At 46.7% G+C, this 16,586-nt stretch overlaps 1 protein-coding gene across 6 annotated transcripts in view; it reads right to left on the reverse strand.

The window, feature by feature from the left end:
* The window catches only part of LOC146398890 (uncharacterized), a 74,601-nt gene that overhangs the window by 22,069 nt on the left and 35,946 nt on the right, over positions 1-16,586 (reverse strand). For all 6 annotated transcript variants that reach the window (XM_084979491.1, XM_084979493.1, XM_084979492.1 and 3 more), the window contains 2 exons: positions 12,928-13,011; positions 218-408 (listed from right to left, as the gene is read on the reverse strand). The gene's annotated coding sequence lies outside the window, so the exon portion shown is untranslated. The remainder of the gene's footprint in view (positions 1-217; positions 409-12,927; positions 13,012-16,586) is intronic.

The raw sequence follows: 16,586 nt of genomic DNA on the forward strand, positions 1-16,586 counted from the left end.
CCCTACCATACACTGCAGAACTGATAGGGTCACTTTTGCCAATGCCCCTTGCAAGGAGTTATTGGTTGGTACCAAACTTTGACTCAACATCCCTTCAAAGAGGAATCTGCATATATCCTCTATAATGGACTTCCTCCGATTTCCATTTCTGAAGTAGGCACATCCAAGAAGAAAGGAGGCACCTTTTTAAATCTCAGATCATGAAAAGTGAGCTTACCTTGGGGGCAGTCTGGGCTTCTTGCTCGGCCCTGTCGCTGGCTGGGGACTCCTCCTCGTTATTTCCACTTGTTGTGGCCTCCTCCTCCACCTTGTTATTGGGCGAGCCTTCCTCCTCCTCATTTTCCCTGGCTGGGGCCTCCTCTTCGGTCTTCTCACTCCCACTGGCCTCCACAACATTGTCGTGTGTTTCTAGGGGGACACACAGTCACTGTCAGCAAGGCAGTGATGCTGATCAGGAGGTACTCTGGGCACCTCACCTGACTGGACATGGGCTGGGAGTCAAGGGGTGGGGGTGGGATGAAGCATGGATGGAGCTTCTCTTGGCCCATCCTCCCGGGTAAACGTTTTGAAGGACGGTAGAGAGCACCTTGAAAGACCTGAGAAAGGGAGCCTCTGCCTCTCTTGCTAAAGGGAACCTCTCCGTGGCATATTCTCCATCTGAGAAATGGCCAACACGAGCATGCAGGCTCTGCTGCCATGACAGAGTCTCGTGAATCCTCCTGCCCATTTTCCTCTCCAGCCACATTCCTCCATCTTCTGAAATGCCAGGAGATCATTTCAGCTTCCCTACTCTTCCCACAGGGTGCTCCTGTGTTCACACGCCATCCTCTGGGATGTTTCACCTCTTTTCTTTTCTTAGATACATAATGCTTCTCTTTGGAATACTTTGGCAATAGGAAATTCAGGGGTCGGGCATGCCTTCCCAAGCCATGTACTTTGCACCACTGTCCATAACAACCTTTCTCATCATAACTTATAGGACCTCTGCACCCATTCAGCAATGACTCCCCCTTCAGCCCTGCTGCCAAGTCTTAGCCCTCTCTACTTTCCACCTTTGACAATCTGCCTAATCTACTTACCGCCTATATGTTGAATTGTTCAATATTTCTTTTCCTGTGTCTGTCTGACTTCACTATTGTTAAAAGTGTGTTTCATTTTGGATCATCCATGTAGCAACATATTTAACATAATTACAATTTTTTCTCCGGTAGAATTTTATTCCTATGTGGATTCATACTGCCTTTGGTTTATCCACGGATCTCTTGTTAACATTTGGGATTGGTTTCATTGAATGACTACCTGCATAAGCTTGAGTCTTGGGGCTGGTTGGATCAAAAGAGGGGGTTTGAATAGCTCCACAGCAAGAGAGTATGGAAGAACATCATGGGAAGGAAGCTTTCCAGGTCATGTAGCGTCTCTCTCATCATCTCCTCTCATCCCCAAGTTGGCCCGGTTGCAGGCGAAGGGGGTGCAACCCAGAGAGTGTAAGCCTGATTTGACAGTAGAGGGCATTGAACTTTAGACTAACTTGCCAAGAATCACGGCAATGTTGAAGGATGGATGTGGGCCAAGAATGTAGTTGGTTCCTTGAGGACAGAAATCCCTGAACCCTGAAGGCCGGACACCTGCTCAGGGCCAAGACCATGCCCTTGACCCTTGAATCAAGAGATCTTCTCACTCTCCCACAAGTCCTCCCATCCCAAGGTTTTAGTGGGCAAGCTCTGATGCCTTCCCTGCAGGAGATGCTGAACCAAGACATCAGTCCAAACCCTTATCCAGCCCTTTGTCTCCATGCTTTAATCCCTGATCTGAATCCAACATTTTCCTCCAAACAAAGCCCCTCTGAAGGACCGAGGCTTTGCCCTGGCTCCGTGGATACTCCAACCCAGGCATTCTCCCCCAAATCTTCATGTCATCCACTGCATCACATTACACTTTCATGACAACCAGCTGACAACCTCCAGCGACTAGGGGTCTGTTTCACTCCCAAGATGGCTCAGAGCTTAGAACAGTCTCGACTGAATGCCAAGAATGAGCTTCCCTTCAGCTAATCATGCCTGGATAAGAGGTTCCTGGGAATTCACTCGGGAGGAGACCATCTGGGCCAGTGCTCTGACTGTTTAGTAAATTAAAATCTCTGACTGTCAATGTCTCACACAATTTTCTTTAAAAAATTGTTGTGATGAAAATACTGTTGACTGACAATGTTGTACCCCTTGCTGCTGTACAGCAATAGGAGTCTGAGCTCCTCCTCTGCAGCCTGGACCAAGGTCTGGCTGAGAATGAGCAGGAGCTCAAGTCATTCTTCACCCAAACCCAATCTGTACCCTGGAAACTCCTCATCCTTCTTCAGACCCTGCAGTGGCAGGGATAGTCTTCTATCCTCTAAAAGGGACCCTTTAGAGACTCTCAGCTTGAAGACCTGACCCTAAGTCTCCCTCTGTGGATCACCAGTCGGACCCTCCTTCCCTCAGTTACCAAATGGTCACCCCACGAACCTACCAGCACTGTGTGTTCTCAGCACACTACCAGCGAATAGCCAACTACCCAGGGAGCTTATCATCATCAACCCATGGAAATCCTACTTGAAAATCCAAGTTTCACTCCTTACAATCAATTTCTACATTTAAAATGCAATTATTGGGAGTTCCCGTTGTTGAGCAGTGGTTAACGAATCCAAATAGGAACCATGAGGTTGCAGGTTCGGTCCCTGCCCTTGCTCAGTGGGTTAAAGATCCGGCATTGCTCTGAGCTGTGGTGTAGGTTGCAGATATGGATTGGATCCCGAGTTGCTGTGGCTCTGGTGTAGGCTGGCGGCTACAGCTCCGATTCGACCCCTAGCCTGGGAACCTCCATATGCCGTGGCAGCAGCCCAAGAAATAGCAAAAGGGACAAAAAAAAATTGCAATTATGTGGCTTCAGACGTTGATATGTGCATTCAGAAGAGTGGAGCTATAAATGCCCATTTCCAGCATGTGTATTGAAGAATGGAATCAGGGTCCCTCTGCACTGAATAAAGGCAGAGTAGGGTATTACCAGGGTTAGTGTGATGGGAGAAGGTTTGTACATGGGAAATAGGAAGGAGTATTGTATAAATTAAGAAAAAAATTGAGGCGCCCAACCAGGAAGAAATAATTAAAAATCTTAAGAGTAATACAAAATGGCTGTATAAGAGATTTACATCTCTGTACACAAATTGAAGTGATGGAAATGAAAAAAAAAATCAGAGAACATTTTCCATCAGGGTAAACTATGCCATCTGATGGAACAGCCTTTAGATCAGTATCAACATACCTCCCCAACAACAGCTCAGGTTGCCCATCGTCCAACTCTTGAGGGGTGAAGGGGAGAGCCTCCCAGTTGTGGCCCAACACACACCTCTCCACTCACAGAGTGGCAGTTGGACCGCAGGACCCCGTGGGTATCATCCTATTGCTGTGGCAACCAGTCAAGGCCTGGAACTTTCAGAGGGAAGGCAACTCTGCCCCCTCTGGGCCCACCTGCTCTGTCTAGACTAATGTGTCTTTCTACGGACAGGGATGGCAGTGCAGGGTCAACATGTTGTCTCAAAAAATGCATCCCAGAACCACACAGTGTTACTCTCTGCTTGAGAACACAAGACAGGTGAGAGAAAAAGACCCACATTCCAAATAGACCAGATACAGACAATAATTAAAGAGTGAGGAAGAACCAAACAGGAGAAGGCCTTTCCATGGGAAGGGGGCGTTATGGCTCAGGGAGAATGTCTCCTGTCACGTTCCCTGATCTGCACATCATGCCACTTTAGAGGAAGAGGGTTCAAAACAGGGGCTCGAACCCCTATCTTCCAGTGGACAGCACTGAAACTTAGAGCATCTTCTCAAGAGTCGCGCCAATCATGTGTGAGCAGATCTGGGACAAGAGTGCAGTTGGTTCCCTCAGGTCACACATCCCCCTGAACCACTGAAGCCTGCTTGGCGCTGAGATCATGCCCTGGACTCTTGCTTGAATCCAGAACTCCACTTTCTCTGTCTCTCTCTCTCTCTCTCTCTGTTGAATCCTGCTGCCCCCAAGATGTCCTGGGGTGATCCTGGAGAACATATCAGAGCCAGGAGAGCAGTCCAATTCTTTACCCAACATTTTGCCTCTATCTTCTGACCCACAACCCAAAATACAAACATTCATCCAAAAAGAGCTCCTCTGGAGGACTAGACAAACCCCAACTCGGCCCATCCTCCCCCAATCTTCCCTTGGCAGCCCTTCACAGTGACCAGCTGACCACCTCATGTGAACAGCAGTCTGCTTGGATCCCCAATTTGACTCAGGGATCAAAACACCTTCAAGTTCACATGACGGCTCTAGCAAGAATCAGCTTTCCTGCGGCAGACCACACCTGGATGATCAAGTCCTGTGGACTCACTGGGGAGGTGGCCATCCGGATGAGTGCCTGCTGGGGGGCGGGGTTAGGAAAGGAAATCTGTGACTCTCCAGGTCTCACTGACGTTGCATCAGAGCACCAGTCTGAGCAACCTTGACGAAGGTCTGGCTGACAATGGGCCAGAGTGCAAGTCTTCTGTCACCCAAACCCACTCTATACTCTGGACACTCCTCATCCTTCTCTAGACCTGAGAGTGGCAGGGACAGTGCTCCTCCTAGAGAGACCCCCTCCAGACCTCAGCTTGAAGACCCCACCCTGGGTCTCTCTGAGGATCACCAGAGAGACCTTCCTTCCTTTCCTTACCCAATGTTCACCCCACTAACCTGCTGGCACTGGCCCTTGTCACCACACTACCAGCTAACACCCAAAGAGCCAGTGGGCTAGTCCTCATCAACCCGGGGAAATCCAACCTGAAAAATCCCCGTTTCTTGCTCCATCGAAATTCCTCTGCCTTTGGACTGCTAGCATGTGCATTAAGACATCGACATGTACACTGAGAAGAGTGGCGCTGTAACGTCCCTCTTTTGAATGTCTACTGCAGGGCTGACAGCGAGGGCCTCGTGCTTCGAAAAAGGCAGAGGGGCATGTTTGCCGTCTCTGTGCTCTGGGAGAACGTGTTTCAAACTGCCACGAGACACGAGTCTTTTCTCACATTTAGGAAAATACTTGAGGCAGTTGGCTCACTCGGAGCATTAAGATATACCTTAGTCATACAGCAAGCCTGTATAACAGACCTATGGCTTGAGAGACTGATGAGACTGGTGGCAATGGAGATAAAGATGGAGATAATATGTTTAGTCAAAATGAACCACCCATCTGAGGAAACAGCCTTTAGAACAGTAGCAACATACCTCCGCAACAACAGCTAAGGTTGCCCATCGTCTGACACTTGAGCAGTGAAGGGGAGAGCCTCCCAGCTGTGGCCAACACACACGTCTCTTCTCACAGACTGGCAGTTGAACCACAAGGCTCCGTGGGCAGCATTCCATTGCCGTGGAAACTGGTCAGAGGCCTGGAACTTTCAGAGGGAAGGCAACTCTGCCCCCTCTGGGTCCACCTGCTCTATATAGCCTAGTGGCCGTTTCCCTGGACAGGGTCAACATTTTATTTCAAAAACTGCATCCTACAATCAAACAGTATTACTCTCTGTTTTGAAAAGACATTACTGGAGAGAAAAAGACCTCCCCAAATATAATGGGTCTTCAACGTTTAGGGGAATTGCAAAATCCTACCATGGTGAGATTTAAAAGGGCTCCCATTTTTTGATGGAAATACCATTTCCACTCATTTCTGGTAGTTGAGGCACCAGACATTTTTACACTCCATAGGTAACATTTGTCCAGAAGAAAAGGAGTAGTTATAGAAATTAAATTGTAAAATGCCACACACTAAGCATATGTTCATCAAGTTGCAAAAGTCTTCACTCAATGACCGTGTGTAGAATTTTTCTCTGGATGCAACAATCTGTACACTTCATTATCTTTCCACTGGTTCTTCATTAACAGTGTCCCTGTCATTGTATACGTACAAAACTTACTATGCCTTGAACAGTTAGGAAACAAGGACTCACCCTACTTTCAACAGTGGGTTGCCTTAAAACACATATCTCATAATTTTCTAAGCAACAAACTTTAGCTAACTCAAAGTTCTAGGATGAAATGTATTCTTCTCAAAATTCAACCCCTCATCACACCAGTGCCTGGGACAGTGTCATGAAATCTGGCTCGAGAGCAAACTGAGCACCAGCCCACATGGAACATGAGACAATTCCTGGAGAAAACTGAGAGCACTGCAATATTTCAAGCCAAGCAGGGAGGGTGTAAGGTATGGGAGGCTGTGAGAGACAACTCTGCCATGGCTGATTCCCCCCAAGTATCTAAAATTGAGAGACCAAATGCATCGCTCTTCTGATAGGACAACAAGGGAGATGGGAGTCCTCTTTTCCTCCCTGTATCTATGAGTCTGTTACTCTTTGGTGTGTTTGATCATTGGTTTTGGGTATTAGACTGCACAAATCAGGGACATCACATAGTATCCTGATTTGTCTGACTGTGGCCTTCAGCATAATACTTTCTAGGCTCACCCAAGGTGCAGCAAATGGCAAGAGGCCACTCTCTTTTCTGGCCGAATACCACTGCACTGCATATGGACACCACATCTTCTTGACTCATCCCTCAGTGGACACAGGCTGCTGCCATGACCTGGCTGGTCTACACATTATCACTCGCTGTTGTGAAAAGAAGTTATGTGAGAGAAAAAGTCTAAGGGACACTTCAGTGGACAGAGCTGCTCCTATCTTTTCAAATTAGGATGTTCGTTTTCATCAGAAGCCCTAGCAATGGATTTGCTGAATCTTATGAGAGTTTTGGTTCCGTTTTTTTTGGATGAAATTCCACAATTAAGATACACTACTGAGGTTCTCATCAAACAATACATCCTACCTCATTTTACCTCATGTGGTAGTTCATGGCGGTATTCCTTTTCTTTTCTTTACTACTGGATTCTATACAGGTAGAAAAATTCTCAGGGAACATGTTTTTAAACATGACCCTTAGGCATACTTTGCTGTAAGTAGGAATGAATTCTTCAAAGGGACACATATTTAACTTAAATTTATTTAAAAAGCAAACTTCAGGAGTTCCCGTCATGGCTCAGTGGTTAACAAATCCGACTAGGAACCATGAGGTTGTGGGTATGGTCCCTGGCCTTGCTCAGTGGGTTAATGATCTGGCGTTGTCATGAGCTGTGGTGTAGGTTGCAGATGTGCCTCGGATCCCGTGCTGCTGTGGCTCTGGCGTAGGCCAGGGGCTACAGCTCTGATGAGACCCCTAGCCTGTGAACCTCCATATGCTGTGGGAGTGGCCCAAAGAAATAGCATAAAGACAAAAAAAGAAATCCTACTTTTCACCTTCATATTCAGTCCCACAGAGGAAAACATGAACACACAGCCCCCTGACTCTCTGAGAAAAGGAAGCTGACCTGCTCAGCACTGGAGCTCATTCGCGGGTGCATCTCCATGGCTAGGAGGGAAATGGGCTCTGAGAAACAGCCTCCCCTTCCTGCTGACTGAGAGGAACCCCATTCCCACACTTCTGCTTGGCAAGGGCTGGTGTGTGTATAAGTATGGCAGTTGTGGACATGCTGCTCAGCTGTGGCTGTAGCAACACTGTCTGAAGCAAGGGAAAGGGAAGAAAGCAACCCAGAGAGGCTGCAAAGCGTTCCTGAGGACCAGGGCCCTAGATCGCCCCCCTTAGTCCACATGGGAGAAAAGCCAGCTCTGGAACAATGGAGGAACTATGTTCGAAATTAAACATCAGGACACAAGGGCTTTCAAGCAGAGAGAACATGAAAAAATCAGGGCTTCGCACCCACCGCAGCTAGGCACCTTGTGTCCCAGACCGGTGCTTCCCCACTTCCCAGCAAAGAGAATCACAGCTGGGCCCCCACCACAACAGGAGGGTTCACACAGACCACAGAGGAGACACTCCTTGAGTGCCTGGCTCTTGTGGCCAAGTGGGATGGCGCCTCTGGGCCCTACAGGACAGCTCCCAAGTATATCCTCTCCTTCAAGACTGGGAGAGATGGCAAATGGACCTAATGCATGGAAACACACACAGAAAATTAGGCAAAATGAAACACAGGGATATCTTTCTAAAAAAAAAACAAAACAAACACAAGGCAAAATCACAGAATAAGAACAAAATGAAGTGGAAATAAGCCATCGACCTGAGAAAGAGTCAGAAGTCATGGACATAAAGATGCTTACTGAACTCAGAAGAAGGAATGAACACAAAGAGATCTTCAATGAAGAGACAGGAAGCAGAGGAAAGAACCAAAGAGAAGTTATTAATGAACTGAAAAACACACTCGAGGGCTTTGACAGCAGACTGGATGAAGGAGAATTAATCAGAGACCTGCCTGACAAAACAATGGAACTCAATCAGATAGAGAGGCAAAATGAAAAAAGAATTTTTAAAAAATTAGGCTACTTTAAAGGACCTATGGGATACCATCAAGCAGAATAACATTTGCATTACAGGGGTGGTTCCAGAAGAAGAGAAAGAGAACAGAACAGAAAAATTAATGGAAGAAATAATGCCTAAAATCTTCCATCATCTGGGAAGGGAAACAGAACTTGCTTGGCTGTGGTGTAGGCCTGCAGCTCTAGCTCTGATTAGACCCCTAACCTGGGAACCTCTGTATGATGTGGGTGCATTCCTAAAACTAAAACCGAAAAACAAAAAGGGTAAAAACCATATGATTATTTCCATAGATGCAAAGAAACCCATGAGATAAACTTCTACATCCACTTATGTTAAAGTCTCAACAAAGCAAGTATAAAGGGAATGGACCTCAACTTAATAAAGGCCATCAACTGCAAACCTACAGCTAACATTCCACTCAACTGTGACAAGCTGAACGCTTTTTCTCCTCTAAGATGATGAACAAGAGAAGGATGCCCACTCTTGCCCCTTTTATTCCACATAGGATTTGAAGTCCTACTAACAATTAGACAAGAAAAAGAAATAAAAGGAATCTGAATCATAAATGAAAAAAGTAAAAGTGTCCTTTTTGCCGATTACATGATACTATAATAGAAAATCCTACATACTCTAGCAAAAAACTGTTTGAATGAATACATTCAGTTATGTTTCAGTTTACATAATCAACGTACATATCAGTGGCATTTCTATACAATAATAACAAAACATCAAAAAGAGAAACAGGCGTTTCTGTCATGGTTCAATGGTTAAAAAACACAACAGTACCCATGAGGACACAGGTTCAATCCCTGGCCTTGCTCAGTGGGTGAAGGATCCTGTGTTGCCTTGAGCTGTGGTGTAGTTGCAGATGCAGCTCAGACCCCATGTGGCTGTGGTGTAGGCTGGTAGCTACAGCTCTGATTCAACCCCTAACCTGGAAACTTGTACATGCTGCAAGTGCAGCCCTAAAAACAAACAAAACAAAACAAAACCCCAAGAAGAGAAACAGACACGGAGTTCCTGTTGTGGCTCAGTGGTTAACGCATCTGACTAGGGACCATGCTGTTGTGGGTTCGATCCCTAGCCTCGCTCAGTGGGTTGAGGATCCTGAATTGCTGTGGCTCTGGTGTAGGCCCACAGCTACAGCTCTGATTAGACCCCTAGCCTGGGAACCTCCACAGAACAGATAAAAAGACAAAAAAAAAAAAAAAAAGAAAGAAAGAAATAGACAAGATGGCAGAGTAGGAGGACTCAAGCTCCCCTCCTCTCATGAAAACACCAAAATTACAACTATGTGCTGAATGACCATCAACAAAATAGACTGGAAACTACCAAGAACAAGATATCCTACACCCAAAGGCAATAAGGAGCCACACTGAGACAGCAGGAGGTGCTCATTCATGGTAGAAGTAATCCCATACCCCCTGCATGGGCAGCCCACAAACTGGAAAAGAACTCTATTTCAGAGGCTTTCCCACAGGAGACTTCTGAACCCCACAGCAGGTGCCTAAGCCAGGGAGTCTGGCACGGGAAGGAGGAGCCCCTGGGACATATGACATTGAAGGCCAGTGAGGCTTGTGTGCAAGAGCTCCACAGGACTGGGGGAGACAGAAACTCCACTCCTGGAGGGTGCACACAGGCTTTCATGTGCACTGGGTCCCAGGGCTAAGCAGGCACTCAAGAAGAATCTGGGTCAGAATGACCTGGCCAATCATGGAGGGTCTCCTGGGAAAGGAGGGGGTGACTGGGAAACACTGTAGGGCAGGACAGTCTAGGCAGAGGTCCCAGGAATAGTTGTTGGCATGAGCTCCCCTGGAGGTGGCCCTTTTGGAACAATCTGGTCCCACAAGTTAGGGCTGAGAAGCCCCAGGCCAAACAACAAACAGGCTGGGAACACAGACCCACTGATCAACAAACAGGTACCTAAAGTGCTCCACATCACACCCACAGACAAAGGTCCACCCCCTAGAGGGACAAGGCTCAGCTCCACCTACCAGTGGGCAGGCACCTGTCCCTCCCATCAGGAAGCTGGCCATAAACGCCTCTATTTTACCTACAAGAAGGCAGACACTAGAAGCAAGACAGGCTACACACCTCTAACCTACAAAAAGGAGATCATGCAAAAAGCATACAAAATGAGAAGGCAGAGAAATATGAACCAGATGAAGGAACAAGACAACCCCCACACCCACCTCCATGCAAAATGACTTTAGAATAATGATTGTGAAGAGGATCCAAGAGCTCAGACAAAAACTGGAGGCAAAGATCAACACATTACAAGAAAGACTAAACAAAGACATAGAAGATTTAAAACAGAAACAAACCAAAAAATCGTATTTATGATTGCATCAAAAATAAAGTACCTAGGAGTTCCCGTCAAGGCCCAGTGGTTAAGGAATCTGACTAGGAACCATGAGGTTGCAGGTTTGGTCCCTGCCCTTGCTCAGTGGGTTAACGATCTGGCGTTGCCATGAGCTGTGGTGTAGATTGCAGCCACGGCTCAAATCCCGCATTGCTGTGGCTCTGGCATAGGCCGGTGGCTACAGTTCCGATTCGACCCCTAGCCTGGGAACCTCCATATGCCGTGGGAGCCGCCCAAAGAGATAGCAAAAAAAAATAATAATAATAATAAAATAAAATAAATAAATAAATAGATAAAAATAAATAAAATGAAAGTAAAAGAAAAAACTAAAGTACCTAGAGATAAATTTAACCAGGCAAGGTAAAGACTTGTACACTCTAAACTATATGCTGTTGAGGAAAGAAATTAAAGGCACAAATTAATGGAAAGATATTTCATGTTTATGAGTGAATTCACATCATTCAAATGTCCAGATTACCAAAAGCAACAGAGACTCAATGCACTCTCCACCAAAATCCCAACTGCACATTGCACAGACCTAGGAGAAACCCTTCTAAAATTTGTATGGAACCACAATAGATCCCCATCAGCTACAACCATCTTGAGAAAGAGCAGCAAAGCTGGAAGGATTACATTTCCTGATTTCAAACTACACTACAAAGCTATAGATAGCAAAACAGATCAGGACTGGCACAAAAACAAAACAGACAGACCAGTGAAACAACACTGACAGCCCAGAAGGAAAACCAACACAGACACAGACAAGTCATTTCCAACAAAGGACCACAGAGCATACAATGGACAAGGGACAGTTTCTTCAATCAATGGTGCTGGAAGAACTGCACAGGCACATGCAAGGAATGGAACGAGACCCCTACCTTACAACACATCCCCAAATTAAAATGGACTAAAGACTCAAATGGAAGAAATGAAACCATACAATGTCTAGGAGAAAACATAGGTGGTAAGCACATGGACATCTGTCTGCTTACACTTGGCTCTGATCTCAAAGGCAAGTGATAGAAAGGGAAAATTAAACCAGCGGAATGGAGTTCCCATTGTGGCGCAGTGGTTAACGGATCTGACTAGGAACCATGAGGTCGTGGGTTTGATCCCTGGCCTTGCTCAGTGGGTTAAGGATCTGGCGTTGCTGTGAGCTGTGGTGTAGGTCGCAGACACGGCTCAGATCTGGCATTGCTGTGGCTGTGGTGTGGGCCAGCGGCTAGAGCTCCGATTCAACCCCTAGCCTGGGAACTTCCATATGCCCCAAGAGCGGCCCAAGAACGTGGCAAAAATACAAAAAATCTGCTATTGTTACTACGGTGCCATGGGGCGCTGCTGGTTCCGTCCCTTACCTGGGAACTTCTGTGTGCCTTGGGTGTGGCACAAAACAAACAAAAAACAAACAAACAAAAAACTGGGGCAGAGGATCTGAATAGACATTTTCCAAAGAAAACAGAAAATGGCCAACAGGCTTATGACAAGAGGTTAAACCACACTAATGGAACTACAAACCAAAACCACAATAATGTTTCAACCTCATCCCTTAGAGAATGGTTATTATAAACACACACACACACAAGCAATAAATGTTGGAGAGCATGTGGAGAAAAAGGAACATTACTGGTGCAGCCACAGTGGAAAACAGCATGAGATTGCTCAAAAAATTAAAATCAGAACTACAGTGTGACCCAGCAATTCCACTTCTGGCAATTTATCGAAAACACTCGCTTGACGATCATACGCACCTCTATTTCATCACAACAGAGTTACAATCACCAGGACAAGAAAACAACCCAAGCATCTACAGAAGGATGAGCCAAGAAAGATGTGGTATATATCCATCTGCATTTCAGGGAAACATGGAATACTTTTGAGTAGGTCTCAAATATTGCATGAGGCATCCATATACTTAAAATATATCTGTTGTTTATCTGAAATGCCAATGTAACTGGGCCTATCTTGTTCTTATCTGTTAAACCTGGGGACAGTCCAATGAACGTGAATGAGAATGGTCAGGGCAGAGATCATCACAGGGTGTCTGGGCTGCTGTGAGGAAAGACTTCAGAGAGCTGGGAAGACAACTGAGTCTTAAGCTGAGAACTCTGTGGGCTCTTCCACTCCTTGCAGAAATTCACAACACACCATCATTACTTGTGACTTACCTTTTGGATGGATCCATGTTTTGTCTGCAGAATAGATCCTAGGTTGCTTGAAGACAGGAACGAGGTGTGTGTTCCCCACTCCACCTAGGACCAACAGGCACACCAAAGGCATGTTAGTAAATCACCGCAGGAACTGAGTCAAAGGGTTTTATCTTCCCAAAGAGTAAAACCATTCTGTTTGGGAAATCACTGTTAACGGCTATTTTCTTTCTTTCAACAATGCAGCCAAGAATCCAGTCTGGAGTTTTTGCAGGCAAATTAGTAATACAGACATGCATTGTCTGTGGTGCAGTAAGTGTCCATGGTAGTGATGTCATGGGCACATTTCAGGTTTTTGGAAGTTGGATGTAGGAGATGGGATTAAGATGGCGGAAGAGGACTGGAGCTCAACTTCTCTCCTAAAAACAACAAAAGTCACGACTAAAGGCTGAGCAATCTTCACCCAAATGGACCAGAAACCTTCAAAAAGACATCCTACTCCGGAAGAGAAAGAGGAGGCCACATCAAGAGGTAGGAGGGATGATTTTGTGATACAAACAACCCCATACCTCCCAGGTGGGAAGCCCCCCAGACTGGAAACTAACTGGTTCACAGAGACCTACAGGAGTGAGAGTTCTGAGCCCCACATCAAATCCTCACATGCAGGGATCTGGCACTGTGAGAAAGAGCCCCAGAGCATCTGGCATTGAAGGCCAGTGGGGCATGTGTGCAGGAACTCCACGGGACTGGGGGAAAAGGAGACCCCACTCTTAAAAGGCGCACACAGACTTTCACGTGCACCGAGTCCCAGGGCAAAGCAAAGTCTCCATAGGAATCTGGTCAAAACTGAATGCAGTTCTTGGAGAACATCCTGGGAAAACAGGGGTGAATGTGGCTTGTTGCGAGGGAGGGACATTGGGAACAAAGCTCTCAGGAATATTCAGCAGCATGCCTTTCTCTGGAGGGTGGCCATTTTGGCAAAATCTGGCCCCACCAGTCAGTGCTGAGAAGCCCCAGGGCAAACAGCAATCCAGGTAGGATCACAGCCCCATCCCTCAGTAAACAAGCTGCCTAAAGAACCCTCAGGCACACAGACACCTCTAATCCCATCCAGAGACAAAGCCCCACCCACTAGAGGGAGGAGAATCAGAATCAGCCCCACGAACCGGTGGGCAGGCATCAGCCCTTCCCATCAGGAAGCCTACAGCAAGGCTCCATACCAACCTCAGCCACAAGGGGGGCAGACACCAGAAGGAACAGAGGCTACAATTCTATTCCCTGTCAAAAGGTCACTGCACCAAAAACCTATAAAAATGAAAAGACAGAGAACTATAACTCTGATGAGGGAGAAAGGAAAACCCCCAGAATATCAGCTAAGTGATGAGGAGAGTCTCAGCCTCTAGGAAAAAACTTTAGACGGTTGATGCTGAAGATGATGCAAGACATTGGAAATAAACTGGAGGCAAAGATGGGTAGTTAACAGGAAACACTGAGCAAAGAGATACAAGATATAAAACTCAAACAAGAAGAGATGCAAAATACAACAACTGAAATAAAAAATTCACGAGGAGCAGCTAACAGCAGGATACAGGAGGCAGAAGAATGAATAAACGAGGTGGAGGACAGATTAGTAGAAATTATGGGGGAGAGAGGACAAGATGGCAGAGGAGTAGGGGGACACGCTCACCCTTTCCCACAAACACAACAAAAAAAGCACATCTACAGAATAAATGACTTGCACAGAACAGCAACCAATCGCTGGCAGAGGAACCTAAACTCCAGTAACGGCAAGAAGTTCGTGACATTACTGGGCAGATCGGGAGAAAAGAGGAGAGTGAGAGAAGGTGAATCCGAGCGGGATGGGCGCTCCCGAAAGGGAACTGAGGAGGAGAAAGGGATCCCGCACGCTGGAAAGTCACCTCCACGGGGGGAAGATCAAACGAACCAGAGAAATCTCCAGATGCAGAGAAGAGAATAGCAGTAAGTCAGAGTACGGAAAAGCCGATCAAGAACCCAACGGACCATCTGAACTATGGGCACAGTCACCAAAAATTGAGATGCCTGGGTGGGGGCTGGGCACCAAGACCTCGGCTCCAGAGGTTAGTCCCAGGGCTGGGGGGGCAGGGCGGAGCGGAAACTGCTTGGAAGTCTAGAAACTTTTTGACCGGGCAGAGACTGCCTGGGAGAGTAGAAAACAAAACTGTGGCAGAGGGAGGGAGCAATACTCTAGGGGCGGGGAAGTGGAAAGCTGCATCAGAGGGAACCTGGGAGAAGAGCCTGGTCTGCGCCCGTGCTGGGGAGGGGAGAAAAGAAGGGGTGGGTCCCCATAGAATACCCCCCACACCACAGCAAGCTTACAGGCCCACTAGCTAGCAGAAAGCTGCGCTTCCCAGTGCTTCCCCCCCACCCCCACCACCCCCTATGCTCTCGCTGGACCTGGGGCTACCTGCCATCCAGGAGGGCTGGCCTCAACAATTGCCTGAAGCCTACCACCACAGGGGCTGTCCCTGCACAGGCCTGCTTGCCCTTTGGAGGGGCTACACTTCCGCAGAGCAGCACCAATCACTACCAGCCCCCGAGAAAAGGCCTGCAGCCCAGAAAAGCTAGAACAAGCCTAGCCAGGCTGTGAATAAGTCTGCCTAATTCTCAGATGGTTTTTCGGAGTCGGGCTGCCCTGGGGAGGAGCCTCTTGGATTTCCAGCGGCCCTGCTACCCGCCCAAGGCCCCAGGGGGTGCCAAGCTCTAGAGGATCAGCTGCATACCATCACCAGCCCTCAGAAAATATTCCACGGCAGTGACAAGGCAAACACTGCCCGGCCACTGAGGGTACAACTCCACCAGGAAAAAGAAAACAACAAGCAAGATGAAGAAGCTGAGAAACCACCCCCAGTCAAACCAACAGGAGAACTCACCTCAAACAGTCAACAATGAAACAGATCTCTGCAGACTGACAGACCTGGAGTTCAAAAGAGAAATAGGGAAAATACTGAAGGAATTAAGAGAAGATATGAACAGTAACGCAGATACCCTCAGAAAGGAACTAGAAAATATAAGGAGGAGCCAAGAGAAACTAGAACATTCATTTGCAGAGACGCAAACTGAACTAACGGCAGTAAAAACCAGAATGAATAATGCAGAAGAACAAATCAGTGATATGGAAGATAGAATAATGGAAATCACTCAATCCGGTCAACAGACAGAAAACCGAATCAAAAAACTGGAAAGCAATATAAGAGACCTATGGGATAATAGAAAGCTGGCCAATCTACGCATAATAGGAATTCCAGAAGGAGTAGAAAAAGATAAGGGGATGGAAAATATATTTGAAGAAATTATCGATGGAAACTTCCCAAATCTAAAGGATACTGGGTCCAAGATACAAGAAGCACAGAGGGCCCCAAACAAACTGAACCCAAACAGACCCACACCAACACACATCATAATAAAGATGGCAAAAGTTAGTGATAAAGAGAGGATCCTAAAGGCAGCAAGAGAAAAACAGAATGTTACCCACAAGGGAACCCCCATAAGAATATCAGCTGATATCTCTACAGAAACACTACAGGCCAGGAGGGAATGGCAAGAGATATTTAAAGTGCTAAAAGGAAAAAATATGCAATCTAGAATACTCTATCCAGCAAGAATATCATTTAAAATAGAAGGGGAAATAAAAATTTTTC

This window comes from Sus scrofa, chromosome 10 (assembly GCF_054392235.1).
Source record: "Sus scrofa isolate SSC_HxYL_T2T_F1_AM1 chromosome 10, Sscrofa_HxYL_maternal_Yorkshire_Landrace_v2.0, whole genome shotgun sequence".
In the NCBI taxonomy this organism is placed as follows: domain Eukaryota; kingdom Metazoa; phylum Chordata; class Mammalia; order Artiodactyla; family Suidae; genus Sus; species Sus scrofa.